Raw genomic sequence first — 14,131 nt, 5'->3', positions numbered from 1 at the left:
GAACAATGTCTTGAACGACCCATTTTCCTCAGCTTTCAAATGCATGTTCAACAAGTGTTGGCTTCATCCTTAAATAGGGGCCACCTGATTCACACCTGTTTCTTCACAAAATTGATGACCTCAGTGATTGAATGCCACACTGCTATTTTTTTGAACACACCCCTTTCAACTAATTCAACTAATTACCCAATTGCACAGCCTTAAGAGCGTGCATATCATGAATGCTGGGTCTCATTTGTTTTCTGAGAATCTACTGAACCTACTGGTAACTTGTTTGCCACGTAGCAATAAAAAAATATACGAAAAACCTTGATTATTCTGGTTAGTCACATTGTACTGCTATTATTTTGAACAATACTGTATATATAAAGGACTTGTAGATTATATAATGATAGACAATATACACTTTAATGAATGTTTTAACAGTTTTTTTTTTAAGTGCACTTTGTAATAATCTAAAATTACTTTGAAGCAAATTTTAAATCATTTGGTTTCAATAATGCTTTAGAGAAGTCAGTGTTACTTTATTATAACTGAGGTACTATTATAGTTCTATCAGTATTTTGGGTTGGTTTTTATTGTCATAATTTCATTTTAGTTAAGGTTTTAGTTCATTGATTGTGTTTTTTTTTTTCAATATATCTATATAGTGCTTATAATGTTAAAAAATATTTTAGTACATCAAGTTTAACTAAATGTAAATGAGAAATGTGGCTTTGGCAACTAGTTGAAACACAAATCAAGTATTTATGTTTTACTTTTATTTTAATTGAACTTAGTTTCGTATTCAGTATTAGTGAAATGTACTTATATACTATGTTCAAATGTACTAAATCACAACTTTGTCTTTACAAATGTGTAAATGCATGATAAACAAGAGTAAATACATTTAAATTAAATTAAATTTTTTACCATAAAAGTTAGCATGCATGTACATACAGCAATACACTTCAACCATGTTTCAACAGAAATAATTATAAAAATGCTAATTGCATTTAATATAAACTTCTATTTAATTGAAAATAACATGCAGCTATCTGAAAAGTATTTGTTCTTATTTCCATCATATGTGCTCTTCTTTTTAAAGCATAGCTCAGATGGTGAGCTCGATCACAAGCTCAGATGGTGTGTGACGCAGGGACCTCGGTGGACAACAGTGATGATCCTCTGTGATCCAGTGCTGTATCTCCCGGTGAAGGTGCTCATGATTCCAGTGCAGGGAACAACAAGACTCGACGAAGAACAACGGGTGGAATCCACGATCCAAGACGGCCAGGAGAACAGAACGGAACGCAGGGATGAACCACAATGACCTGACAACATGAGACAATAGTTACTGCACTTAAATAGACACACACAATGGGACGCAGGTGCTGCTGTTAATCAGCAGTGATCAGGGACCACGCCCACAGACACACACCTGCACACTAAACAAGCCGAGAGAGAGACAGCGAATTCATGAACCGTGACAGTCCCCTTTCCCCTAGGAACGCCTTCTGGCATTCCCCCACAGACTTACCTGTCAATTGTAATCATCGATCAGGGAGTGATCCAGAATGTCCCTAGCAGGAACCCAACTTATCTCCTCCGGACCGTAATCCTCCCAGTCCACCAAGTATTGGAATCCGCATCCCCTCCTTCTCGAATACAGAATACGGTTAACTGAATAAGTGGGTTCCCTATCTACGAGACGCGGCGAGGGAGGAACCGGGACCGGCGGGTTAATAAGTGTATGAAACTCAGGTTTTATTTTAGAAACATTGAAGGTGGGATGAATTCTCCTGTACGCAGGAGGAAGTTTGAGGCGGACTGCCATCGGACTAATGATTTTGGTCATAGTGAATGGGCCAATAAATTAGGGAACCAATTTATTAGATGTGGATCAGAGCGGAATGTTCTTAGTAGAAAGCCACACTTTTTGACCAACGACGTTTACGGGAGGCTTTGAACGGTGGCGATCGGCCTTAGCCTTGGTGCATGCCCCTGCCTGTAGGAGAGTTTCACAGGCTCTTCTCCAGGTGTGACGCCACCTCTGGATGAAGGCGTGAGCGGAGGGGATATTACGGTTATATTACAGGAAGGGGGACAATGTCTTGTATAAACAGGCTAAATACACACTGGGAAAGGAGATCAGAGTGGCAAAGAGGAATTATTCTGGAAAAATAAGGACTCTGTTCACTTCCAACGACTCAGCATCAGTGTGGAAAAGTCTGAGAGAGATTACCAACTACAGGACACCACCCCTCCCCAGCAGGCCCGTCGCGGCAAGGCAGGCAAACCAAGCAATTGTTTGGGGCCCCGAGCTGGCCTGGGGCCCCATGACAATGACTGGTTAAGAATAAAATGCAACGACACTGTGTGAGCACCCCTTTGATCGTCAATGCAGTAACGTGTAATGACACTGTTATCGGGATCCCCCTCAAGGGGGCCCCTCTCAGTAGTCGCTTACAGCAGCCATCCAACCACGTGATCTCACGTGATGGACTAATATCTGTAAATATTAAGCCGGAACAGTCTATTTAAATATGAATCCAGCTTGTTCTGCGTGTCTCTGTTAATGAATGGAGAAGAAGCGCGACTTCCTTTATTAACACACACTGAAGCGCACGTGACGCTCGCGGTAATTTCAGCGTCTGCTGTCTCACTAAATAAGACGAGAACACATGAACAACATCTGCAGAACTGCTCTGACAGTCACTTCATGAGCATTTGATCGTTTGATATGAGTAAAACTAGCATCACTTCACATACACAGAAGTGTAAAGGTACGTCAACCCATCATAATAAAAGTCCTGTTTTAGACAAGTATTTGCCAGAGATGTATTACTGTTGTTCAGCAGAATGTAGCCTACTACTAAAAAAAAGTCCAACTTTTTTCATTTCATTTCATCAGCCAAAAATTTTCATTTCGGTGCATCCCTAATTAAAATAATGTTTTGTGTTTAATGTGCATCTCAGAAAATGCTTTATTTAAAACCCCAACTGAATGGAACTTAAATGCACTTAATTCATCTGTCAACTTTATTTTCATTGTTCACAGTACAAGTACAGACAGAGAAACAATGGATGATAATTAAATGTTTATTTTTGATGTATGCATTGCATTCTACGCATTTAAAAAAAGAAATTCTAAAAAAGGAAACTTAGTTGTTCATTTTAAGAGACCCAGGATTCTTATTTTCTCTTGCATAATTAATTTTAATAAGCAAAAACACATTTTATACAATTACTCGATTAATCGATGGAATTTTTGGTAGAATACTTGATTACTAACAAATTTGATAGCTACAGCCCCAGATGAAAGTGGCATAGCAAATAGCATGCTATACTATTCCACCGTGATAATCTATTTAACAAATGGGGGTTATGAAAACCACACAATAAATTCAGTGCATCAAACATTAGCTTGGGATGTTTTTAAGCATAGGTAGTGAAAGCAGCTGCCTGCATCCCTTCCCTTCTAATATCAAAATATGGAAATGTTAACATATCTTAAATTTTGTTTGCTAACAGTTAAATGACAAAGATTAAATATTAATTAACTAGCAATTTACCATCTATTAATGATTGTTATTAAGTGTCTACCGTCTAACTTATCAACTATGGTTTTGGGAAATGCACCCCTGAGCTGTTAATAGTGACCTCTGTCAATATGCTAACAGTGAAATGGTAAAACGTACTTCACAGCTAATTTCAGAATTTTTTTTCAATTGTTTTCCCAGCTACACCATCAACTTCATCCTCAACATCTACAGATGCATCAGTTCTCAGTGCTGATGTTTCCTCTATATAGCCAAGGTACCACAAGCTCTATAGCTGATATCCTGCACAGCCCAGAGTTTAAACTGATAAGTGTGTGCTGTCATATTATTAGAAAACAAAAACAGTGCAAATCACTATTGAATTCCCACCAAACTATTTTTTCAAGCAATATTTGCACTGTAAACCTTTTTTATTTATATAAAGTGTGGGTGAACTTAAACTGTATGGCTATGCTGTGGTTCCTGTAGGCTTTGCGTGCGCGCGGGGGTCGGGGGGCCTCTATGTCCATTTTGCTTGGGGCCCCCAAATTCCTTCAAACAGCTCTGCTCCCCAGCACTGTGGAGAATCAACGACTGGACAGATGATCTGAACGAGTTTTATTGCAGGTTTGAAAGAACACCCATCATCTCCCCTGAACGCTTCTCCACACAACCGTTCTCACCATTCACACCTCCTGCATCCCCCCTTTCCCCCACACCTGCAATTCAGATAAGCGAGGATGCGGTGCGCCAGGTCTTCCGAAAGCAGAAAAGGAAAAAAAAAAACAGCAGGCCCAGATTGTGTTACACCAGCCTGTCTGAAATCCTGTGCTGACCAGCTGGCCCCCATCTTCACACAGATCTTCAACAGATCACTGGAGCTGTGTGAAGTCCCTTAATGCCTCAAACGCTACACCATCATCCCCATCCCAAAGAAATCCAAAATTACAGGACTAAATGACTACAGGCCTGTGGCCTTAACATCCGTAGTCATGAAGTCATTTGAAAAACTGGTGCTGGCCCACCTAAAGGACATCACTGGACCCTTACTGGATCATCTTCAGTTTGCCTACAGAGCAAACAGGTCTGCGGACGATGCAGTAAACATTGGACTGCATTATGTTCTGTAACACCTAGACAGACCAGTGACTTATGTGAGGATCCTGTTTGTGGACTTCAGCTCGGCCTTTAACACGATCATCCCAAACCTCCTCCTGCCCAAAATAACTCGGCTCTCCATGCCCACCTCCGTCTGTCAGTGGATCAACAGCTTCCTGACAGACAGGCAGCAGCTAGTGAGGCTGGGAAAATACACATCCAGCACCCGTACAATCAGCACCGGAGCTCCCCAGGGCTGCGTTCTCTCCCCACTGCTCTTCTCCCTGTACACTAATGATTGCACGTCTAATGACCCCTCTGTCAAACTCCTGAAGTTTGCAGATGACACCACACTCATCGGCCTCATTCAGGACGTTGACGAGTCTACAGACAGGAGGTTAAAGAGCTGGCTGTCTGGTGCACTCTCAACAACGTGGGCCCGTATTCATAAAGATTCTAAGAATCCTCTCAGAAAACTCTTAATTTAGCTTAAAAAACTTTTACGTAGGAGTCTTAGCTTAAAAGCGATTCGGGACCGATCTGAGAGCAACTCTGAGTAAGGAACACAGGCTCTTCTTCTATTCAAGAACTGTACTTATCCAGAGTGAGCAAAAGGGCTGGCAAAATCACTCTGGACCCCCTCACATCCAGCACACTCCCTCTTTAAACTGTTGCCATCTGGTCGACACTACAGAGCACTGAGCACCAGAACAGTTTCTTCCCTCATTCTTTATTATGTGTTTTATGTTCTGTCGCTGTCATTATGTTCTACTGCGGAGCTTCTCTCAAGAAAACAAATTCGTTGTATGTTGTACATACCTGGCAATAAAGCTCATTCTGATTCTGATAAAATCTAGAGCAATATGGGACCAGGGTCTCAAAGGGACTGACAGCATTTGAAGTAACCCATCTGAAGGTCGATTGGAAGTTTTACCAGTGGCACAAACTGAGCAAGCCAAGACAAAACTGCGGAAGTCACGAGTCATTAATGGCCACCAGAATCGTTGCTTAACCAAAAAGGTAGTGCGATTAACCCCTGGATGACATGCTATGCAGGAACAATGGATGGATCAGGGGCAACAAGGATGGGAGCCGAAACGAAGCGACTCCTAAGTCTGGCAAATACAGCCTCAGCTGTATCAGACCACCTGAACGTCGTTTTTGGGGAGGTCAACGCAGTCAGAGGCGTGGCTAGTTGGCTGTAGTTGCGAATTAAACGCTGATAGAAATTGTCGATCCCCAGAAACCTCTGTAGGGCCTTACGGGAATCTGGACTTGGCCAATCTATCACAGCCCTAATCTTGTCGGGATCCATAAACACTCCCTCAGATGAGACGATGTACCCTAGGAAAGGAACAGACTGTGCATGAAAAACACATTTCTCCACAATGACAAAAAGCCAATCTCTAGCAACCTCTGGAGCACTCGTCTGATGTGCTGAACATGATCCTGGAGAGAAGATGAAAAGATCAATATGTCATCCAGGTAAGGAAGACCGCTAGGGAGTTGGACAGCCCAAAGTGCATGACCAAGTATTCAAAGTGCCCCCTAGGGGTATTAAACACAGTCTTCCATTCATCGCCCTCCTTTATGCAAATGATAAGCATTATGTGAATCCAATTTTGTGAAAATTGACTCCCCCTGTAACCATTCGAAGACTGAAGACAGCAAAGGATAAGTATTCTTTACCGTGATGTTGTTCAGCCCCCGGTAATCGATACACGGACGCAAAGATCCATCCTTCTTCCGCACAAAAAAAGAACTCCGCCCTCACCGGAGATGAGGAAGGATGAATGAACTTGGATACTAGAGAATCAGAAATATCTACTTTAAGGGAAACAGGTCAATTTAGCTCAAACGGAATCATTTAAGATTTTAAAGGGAATTTGAACAGAATCACTGTTTCACGGCTGACCACTGAGACGCCTGCGATTCACTGAACGAGCCGTTTAACATCAAATCTGCGCTGGATATTAATATCCAAACTATAGGTGAAAACTATTAATTAACACAGTAACAAGATCGGCTGTTTAAGACATTAACTTGTAAGCACAAAACACAAAATACTTCTCATTTCAATATGAATAAGGCTTTATTAGATAAATCTAAGACATATAAACTAATCTAACACATAAACGCACACACTCACACATTCACACAAGTTGCAGGAAGATCGAAAGTTAGGGAAAGATGAGTTTAAGAGAATGGAAATATAGAATCCCAAGTTTACAGCAACACGTTAAATTGCATAGACATGAACAACCATCAATCACGTAATTAGCCCTCGCATTGAGTTCCTCAATGGGGTTAAAATTATATTAGATACACCAGTATAGATCACAGTCTGGAGGTTACTTGCGTCTCCTGTGAAAAGGGAGTCCCCTTTGTTGTCGTTGAAAGGGGATTTTCCCGATGTCGCTGATTGGCTGGAAGTTCAGTAGTTGCTGAAGTGACGTCTTGGGAAGCCCTGGTTGGGCGTTGGCTGAAGACGGAGTTGTGTGCAGGTTGAAGTTGAAACTCGACATTACAAAACTTAACTCAGAACACGAAACTCTCAAACGGAAAAGAAAAGTAGTAAAGTTTGACGAGACTAAGTTGTGTTTCTTCTCCTCGGGGCTAAGTAGCAGCAGGCATGCAGACTGAAGCACGCTGGAACCGCGCTCAAAGAACAGTGATGACAAACAGCATGGCTAAAAGCTAAAGCTAAGAATCAAAGCTAAAAGCTAAAACTAAACGAAAGGCATGACTAATAGCAGAAGCATAGCTATAGACTAAAAGCTAAATTTTATGGTGTCCTGAGTATTTAAACTGGCCTGTTGGCCACACCTCAAATGTTGTCTTGACCAATCAGATATTGTCTTGGCTCGGGGGTATCATAAATCATATTTTTATCTTACCAAGCATGTGGTCCAAATTTTCCCGCTCTTGCAGGGTCTAATTTTAGACATGATTCCTATAACAAGAATATGATACATTTGACAAATAATTGATTGTTAGGACATCAAGCAACGGGTAAGGAATGCTCTGCAATACTTGGGCTCACCTGAGTATCCCTCTGGTGTGGGTAAACGGGGCTCGTATTGATGAGGCGGCTCGGTTATAAACTGGTAGGTGGGGGTGGCACAGCGGGGCCTCTCAGATGTTGTAGTTGTTGGGGGAGCTCGGACACCTGCGTCACAAGAGCTTGGATCCTCGCCATACTAGGAGAGGCAAACTCATTCCAGCCAGTAGCGCCTGCTGCATCCATGATATGGTCAGATCGTTCTTTCACGACAGTTACTGCACTTAAATAGACATACATAATGGGACGCAGGTGGTGCTGTTAATCAGTAGTGATCAGGGACCACGCCCACAGACACACAACTGCACACAAAACAAGCCGAGAGAGAGACAGCGAATTCATGAACCGTGACAGATTTAGAGGCTGCGTTCACTTGCTGTTTCTCTCCTTTCACTCCCCTGCATTTTTATATGCTCATTTATAAGCATTGATTTTACACAACCTTCAGTGCTTTAAAATGTTTCCCCATACGCTGTGGACATCCTTAATTCAGTTTGATTTCTTTATTAATATAAGATTAATTATACCCCCCCCCCCCCCCCAAGTGGTATTTGGAAGCTTGTATATGGTACGACTACACTGAGGTACCTCTAATAATACTGTGCATTAATTCATTTTAAATGAGGGCTGTAGTACATACTAGTCACTGGAATCAAAAGTTGTATATTTAATATAAATGTGTCTTTGTTGGCATCAGAGGAAAAGGGGCTCATGATGTCCTTATGTTTGGCCCACACTGTCTCTCTTTAAGTGGTTACCTGTACGTTCCAATTTCAGCTCTATTTCTAATAGCCACCAACAGTTGAGCTAAACCACAATCTGATCAATAAGCCCTATTGATCCTCTAATAGCAGTCAGCACACATCACTAGACTTTTCTAAAACTAGCCCAGGGCTCTTTGCTGAGTGAAACCATGAACTCTGCTTTAACCTCTGTCCGGGTCATTTTGACCCAAAACCACTTATGAAAAATAAATATTCAAAATCTACAGTATGTCTTGCTACTGTTTTAAGGAATAGGTAAAGTGTAAATAACTGATCCCAGGTGAGGTGCCTGAGTCTCTTGAGCAGCTTGGAAGCAGAAGGTACAGACTGGGCTGGTGTTGTCATTGTGATGGTAGGTTCCTCTGGGACTGTAGGAAATCCTCTGCAAAGGCCGGCTAAAGGCTCGGCATGCTGCTTACTGGATGAATAACAGATCAAACACAGTAAAGCCGCTCCACACAGTTTGAGTAAAAAAAAAACTATATAAATACTGTTCAGTTTCTTGAACAGAGTGATTGTTTTGTGTCTTTACACATCAATATATCACCACGAGTTGCAGGATTTAATTTGGTTTTGTTTGTGTGTTTTTTTGTTTTGTTTTATTGTATGTTTTAGCCGTGGTTCCCATCCACTTACATTATAGGACTGACAGACTGCAATGGTTTGAGCTAAAAAGCTCAGTTTGTGTTCTACTGAAGAAACAAAGTCACCTACATCTTGGATGACCCGGTGGTAAGCATCTACCCATTCATGTATCCATCCATCCATCCATCCATCCTTCTATCCATAACAACTGTACAATAAAATGATATGATAAAATTGCTTGAAAAGGGATTAAATAAACAAATATTAACTCTCTGTTCTTTGTATGTTATGTGGAAAGTGGTTAATAAGACAGAATTATGCATGAATTTCAGGCTTTAAATCAAAAGCATCTTGTCTAAAAGAGAGAGCTCAATTCCCACTTCTCTGCAGTGCTTTGCTTTGACTGCATGGTGTCTTTGTCGGAAGCAGTTGTATGTTATCTGAGGAACAGAAACAGCCCTGGTAATCCTTTATGTGACAGGACGCATAACTGTTAAAACTCCCCTGATAGTTGTTGTGGGGGAGCGCAGCGTTCCATTGTGATTGAGCAGCAGCTCACACTGTTTCCATTGGATTCTTTGTAATGTGGCCTGAGTTTTTTGCATCACCATGAGGTCAATCTGCTTGGATTGCTGCACTTGGTAAGGGACCTATGGGTTTTCAATGAGGTCTGTATTTCACTCATTTTCAACCGTTATGCTCCCTGCTTATCTTTCGATAGTCTTAACTGGCCACATCTCTAAGAGTTTCATGTAGCTAATAATATTCTTCTTTAAATGGCACTAAAGAACATCCGATCAAAGAGCAGAAAGAGCCTCGAAAGCCTCAGAATGACTTAAAGCCATTTACTGATGAAGGAGGGAGAAAGGGTAACTTTTTATTGCTTTTTCCCTCTAATCCATAAGAATGGGAACAAACATGGCAGATAATAATTACATTACAGCATCCACAAACATAGACACAACACATATCCTCTGTGGCTGAGTGTATGTTCTGGAAAAGCTTTGTCAGAAACACATATGATTTCCTTTAATAGTTACAGAAGCCCAGACACAGATTCATTAGTGATTCCTGTAAGCTCTATCCTGTCAGGAGGGTTAACAGGAAGTGCGTTGACCCTTAGGTACAGCAGCGGCTGCTCAAGGACACACTGCTTTTCCCACACTCAGACACATCTGTCTCTGTCTGTTCTCACTTCGCACCTCTTTCAGCCCGTTTCTCATCTCATATCATTATTAACGCCTTTTTGAATATAATTGTGACTCTTTCTTCCTCTTAAATGGGATGTAATTCAAACACAAATTTTTCACAACATTTACCTTAGTGTCTGAATGTGCTATACATTACATATGATTCTTCGGTAAGACTTTAGATTAAGGAGCACTTCACTTTTACATTGGCTTATTAGCATACATATTATTAGCATACTGGCTGTTTATTTGTACTTATAAAGCACACATTAATGCCTTATTCTGCATGACCATATTCTAGATCCCTTAACTCTGCCCAATACTTAAACTTAAGTACAACTACTTCAATTACTATAAACAAATTAGGCATTTTAGGAGTATCAGCACTTGGCTACAGATCAACTCAGTAATAAATGTGCTACACTTTTCATAGGACTCTGAATTGAGAAAATTCATCTAAATTATTGTATATCTCATCTACTATATTGTAATATTACCGTATAGGCATAAGTAGCATAAAAACCAGTGTATGAGGCTGTAGGCCAACTTCTCATGTACTAAGAATACCTTTGTTATTAAAAGTTATTGTTTGAGAATTTAAGTTCACAAACAACCAATTTAACTTTTATCTGAATATATTATTGAGTTATTCCAAGCTAAATAATTATCTGTATTAGTAAGTATAATGCGTAGGCTATATATATATACAGGTGTTGGTCATATAATTAGAATATCATCAAAAAGTTAATTTATTTCACTAATTCCATTCAAAAAGTTTAACTTTTATATTATATTCATTCGTTACCAGAGATGTATAAAGTACTAGAGACCCATACTTGAGTAAAAGTACAAGTGCTCTATCAAAAAAGTGACTTGAGTAGAAGTTGAAGTGCTCTTTAAGCACCACACTTAAGTAGAAGTACTAAAGTATTCAAAATTTTTTGTACTTAAGTATTGCAAGTAGTCTATTTTAAAATTTACTACTCAAGTACTGAAAGTAAAAGTATAAGTATTGTGTTATGTAGCTATTAAAGAAAGTAGTCAAAAGTTTGAACATATTGTTTTTACTATTTCAAATGATTAACCTAAAGGACAATCACAATTCCTTTGACTTTAACTTCTTGTAAACAAAAAACGGTTACTAGGGTTAGTTAGCCCAATTTGCAAAATTATGACATTAATAACTTATCCTCATGTTGTTTCAAACCCGTAAGACATCAGAGGGTCATTTAGAATTTTTTGAAGCATTGAAAATACATTTTGGTCCAAAAATAGCAAAAACTACGACTTTATTCAGCATTGTCTTCTCTTCCGTGTCTGTTGTAAGACAGTTAAAAACAAAGCAGTTTGTGATATCCGGTTCGCGAACGAATCATTCGATGTAACCGGATCTTTTTGAAACAGTCCACCAAATCGAATTGAATCGTTTTAAACAGTTCGCGTCTCCAATACGCATTAATCCACAGATGAATTAAGCTGCTTGTTTAATGTGTCTGACACTCCCTCTGAGTTAAACAAACCAATATCCCGGAGTAATTCATTGACTCAAACAGTACACTGACTGAACTGCTGTGAAGAGAGAACTGAAGATGAACACCGAGCCGAGCCAGATAATGACTCGTTCACGAGTCAAGAACCGTTTCTGTCAGACGCGTCCGATTCGTGAACCGAGGAGCTGATGATACTACGCATGTGTGATTTAGCGTGAAGCAAACCGACACACAGAGCGTCTGGAACGAACTGATTCTTTTGGTGTTTGATTCTGAACTGATTCTGTGTTAATGTTATGAGCCCAGGTGCAGTCAACGCCAATGACGCCATTGCATAGAGCGCAAAACAATCGGTGAACTGTTTTCTTCAACTGGTCTTATTGAATCGAACTGTCAGAAAGAACTAACGTTACTGGTCATCCGAGAACCGATGCAACCGGTTCTTGACTCGTGAACGAGTCATTATCTGGCTCGGCTCAGTGTTCATTTCTCTCTTCACAGCAGTTCAGTCAGCACGCGCAGTCTTCTTAATCGCTTGTTTCGCTCAATGATGTGCCAGCTTCATCAAACCTGCCATCTACAGTTCTGGCAGTGGTTTGTAATGGAATGATTCGTAACATTATTATAATTGTAACGAGTAACGATGCAGCACATAAAAAAAATATCGGAGTAAAAGTATTAAACTCAGCGAAAATTTGTACCGAAGTAAAAGTGGAAGTAGGAGAAAAAAATAATACTCCAGTAAAGTACAGATACCGCCTTTTAGTACTTAAGTACAGTAGTGAAGTAGTTCTACTTCGTTACTATACATCTCTGTTCGTTACACACAGACTAGGGCTGGGATAAACGATTATTTTTTAAACGATTAATCTAGCGATTATTTTTTTCGATGCATCGATTAATCTAACGATTAATTTTTTCAGACCGATTCGATTTCGATTATCTCCCCATTAATTGACTACTAACAAATTATACAGGTCGATTTACATATCTGAATGGAAAAAAACATGAATTCCTTAACATTGCAATATATGTTTATTGCTCTTAAAATTACAAAATAAAAGACTGACTAAGAATGCATTACTTTGCACTTGTATAGAAATAGCATTCAATAAAACCTTGAAGCTTTGAAAACACATAGCTTACTGAAACAAGCTTACTGAACACATAGGGCCTAGCTTACTGAAAAAAGTTCTTCTTTCAGATGAAAATAACAACAACTTGATGTCTAGCTTTTAATAAAAAAAGGTCACACAAAATACTTGTTTTGAGCAATTGAAAGAATACAGTAACCAATGTAAACTTGAGGGCTTTAAGCTAATACAGAGAGTGCTTTTCCAAAAAAATAAATAAATTAACAGTGGGAGCCAGCAGCCTGTCATGGAGGAAAAAAAAAATCTCCGAATGTTCCACGTGAAACTTTTGCGTTCCGCCCTTTTCTATCGTGTCTAATGATTTTGGTTAATATGCACGAGGGAGAGAGAGAGCAAGACAGCGCTCGTGTAGTTTGAAGACTGTGAGTGCGCTAGCGCGCGTGAAACTTTGGTGTTTCGCCCTTTTTCTAACGTGTTTAGAGAGAGAGAGAGCAAGAAGCGCTCGTGTTGTTTGAAGACTGTGAGTGTGCGCGCCCAGCCGGGGCTCTCTCTCGTACGTGCCCTGCTGTCAAGCGCAGCAGTCATTCTATTCTAAACAAGGCTTTGACAGCCGCCAAAAAAAAATGTTAATGCAGAAAAACCCCTGGATTGGTTATATAACGTTGGACAGAATGTTGATCATGCCATCGCGTATATTCAGCGCACATAAGGTAAACGTTTTTTAGAGAAATAAAAACAGTTCGACGAATCGATGCGCATATTTTGCGTCGACATATTTTTTTCGTCGACGTCATCGATGACCTCGACGCGTTGTCCCCAGGCGGCAAGGAACTCGACCGGAAGTTGAAGTCGGGTGGGGGCTGCCATCTTTTAGCAGAACTTCACTTGCATTAGCATTCCCATTGACTCCCATTAATTTTTGCGTCACTTTGACAGCGAATAACTTTACATCCGAGGCGTTTAAAGACTACGTTTGTCCATTATTTATTTCTAAAGATACACGACAATGTATAAAGGGCTCCATTACCTTCTATGTTACATTATGGCCCCCTATAAACAGTTTTTGTAAAAAATAGGCTAACGATTGCGTCATAACCACTCGACTCTCTGTCTCAGCAATGCGGCGTGGAGTCGATCAGTCTGTGGCACTGGTGTTATGAGAGCCCAGGTTGCTCTGATAGTGGCCTTCAGCTCTTCTGCATTCTCCTCTTCCCAATACCCCATAGATTTTCTATGGGGTTAAGGTCAGGTGAGTTTGCTGGGCAATTAAGCCATGGTCCTTAAACCAGGTACTGGAAGCTTTGGCACTGTGTGCAGGTGACAAGTCC

Source organism: Carassius gibelio, chromosome A24 (genome assembly GCF_023724105.1).
Source record: "Carassius gibelio isolate Cgi1373 ecotype wild population from Czech Republic chromosome A24, carGib1.2-hapl.c, whole genome shotgun sequence".
NCBI classification, from domain to species: Eukaryota; Metazoa; Chordata; class Actinopteri; order Cypriniformes; family Cyprinidae; genus Carassius; species Carassius gibelio.
This window is presented reverse-complemented; position numbering follows the sequence as displayed.